At 33.7% G+C, this 2,019-nt stretch overlaps 1 pseudogene across 1 annotated transcript; it reads right to left on the bottom strand.

Annotated features, from left to right (window-relative positions):
* Positions 1 to 734: 734 nt before the first annotated feature.
* LOC308616557 (ubiquitin carboxyl-terminal hydrolase isozyme L3-like) lies at positions 735 to 1,554 on the bottom strand (annotated as a pseudogene). Its single transcript has one exon. The product of its transcript is annotated as a ubiquitin carboxyl-terminal hydrolase isozyme L3-like (transcript).
* Positions 1,555 to 2,019: the final 465 nt, after the last annotated feature.

Genomic DNA, 2,019 nt, shown 5'->3' with positions numbered 1-2,019 from the left:
TGGTCAACTTTGAAAGGTATGAAATTCTAGGAATGCAGTGACTTTAGCTAAAGATTTCAAGGGAAGACATATTAAGAAGATACGTTATTCTATGTTTAAACTATAAAATTCTGTTTGATAAAATTAAAATAACAGAAAATAATAACTCACACTTTCCTGCATACTTTGGATAAGATTTGCATTTATTTGTAGTCCTCATCAGTGAAGCAGTTATTACCTTTGACAGCACAATGAAGCCATTGGGTGGAGCAGCATCATGAGTAATTATGTAACTAAATAAATGGTATTAGGGAACTGGAGTAGCAAGAAGATCTATATTATTTCAATACAAATGCATTCTGAAGAGCTATGGCTTTATGAATAGTAATGACACTGCTGTCTTTTTCATGTGTTGTGAGGTATGACATTAGTTAGGAAATGACACATTAGAAAATAAATAGCATCAAGAGATTGTTCTTGAACCTAAACAGGAAGAGATAGAGCCTGGATACTAAGAAGAATCATCATATGCACTGATTATACAACAGACATACAATAGACAAATATGTAACTACTTCTTCTCTACCCATTGTTCTAAGTCTTCATTTCTACCTCATATGGGCCCATAGATTTTGTAATATATTTCAAATATAATTATTTATAGAGATATAATTCAGACATTCTAAATTGATCACCCACTGGGTGCTACATGCTACACATTTTATTTATTTATTTATTTATTTTTTAGTTCACATAAAGTTTAATTAGTCAAGTTAATGAAAAACATCAAAATTTTTGAATTAGTGTATGACAGAAGAAATTTAATTTTGTTGCAAATAATACAGTATTTGGTGTTTCCATTCTGGACAAGCTATGCTGCAGAAAGAGCAATGGCATTGAATCTCCGTTCATCAGGGTCACGTTCCATAAACTTCTTGAAAACTTCTACGGCATCCTCTAATAAAGTTTCATCACTAGTTTTCCCATGGTTAATTGGAAATGGTTTCCATCCATCTAATTCATAGAGATGCCCATCTACAAGAACTAATGCAATATAATGAAGATCTACTTTTTCATCTATATTTTGTGCCTCAGTCTGACCTTCATGGTCACTTGTCTCATGAGTAACTCAAATAGAGTCATAGTTCTCCAGGTATATGGCTTGTTCTTCAGGGCTCAGTGATGCAGACTCCTCCAGGAATTTTTTCAAGGTTGATCCAGATTCAAAGTGCATCTTGTCTTTATTGTTAGCAATAGCATGGATTAGTCCAGTTGTTCCACAGGCACTGCTGATTGTTTGCCTCATGAAATATACTGATGCTGTAATATTTTGTCCCTGAGATTTAATTTTTTCCCCTTCTTCTGTTCTGAATACTTCATACTTTTCTGTAATAAGGAAGAGAAGCAACACTGCACACACAGGTCTTGGTACCATGCTAAGGAGTTCAGGATCCATTCCATATACATCAACAAACTGCCAGTTAGGATGTAGACCTAATTGTTTGAGAAACTAGTTGGTGACCTCGGGATTGGCCTCCAGTGGCAGCCAGCGCTGACCCTCCATGGCCGCTCCACCTGGCCCCTCTCCAGCTCTCTAGACATATTTTTAAATTGTTCAAAGAAATGAAGTACATGCATTGATCTTGTCCCTGTGCCAGCATCCACTATAGAAAGTGCAACTTTTTTTGAGTAATTGTCACATTATTACCTTAACTAATACTTAATTTTACTGCATTAGATTTTAAATTTTATGTGTCCTAAATACTTTAAGAGAGTCTTTTCCCCCAGATTATTTAGACACAGTTAAAATCCCACCACAAGGAGAAATCATAGTCTACAGTATTATTGTCTAATGGATTCAAAAACTATATGTTTTCTGGATGTTTTATGATCCTGGCTTAATTGTCAATGAATGAACACTATGATAATGCCAATAAACTGAAAAATTAGTAGTAATAACTCTAAATTTAAGATCAATTTCTTATTATAATTAATTTTTCAATTTGCTTATGAAATTTTTAAAAGTTTCCTTGTTTTCTT

Source organism: Mesoplodon bidens, assembly GCF_964165515.1.
Source record: "Mesoplodon bidens genome assembly, chromosome: 4".
Lineage (NCBI taxonomy): Eukaryota > Metazoa > Chordata > Mammalia > Artiodactyla > Ziphiidae > Mesoplodon > Mesoplodon bidens.
Note: the sequence above shows the minus strand (reverse complement) of the source record. Positions and strands in the feature narration are given on the sequence as shown.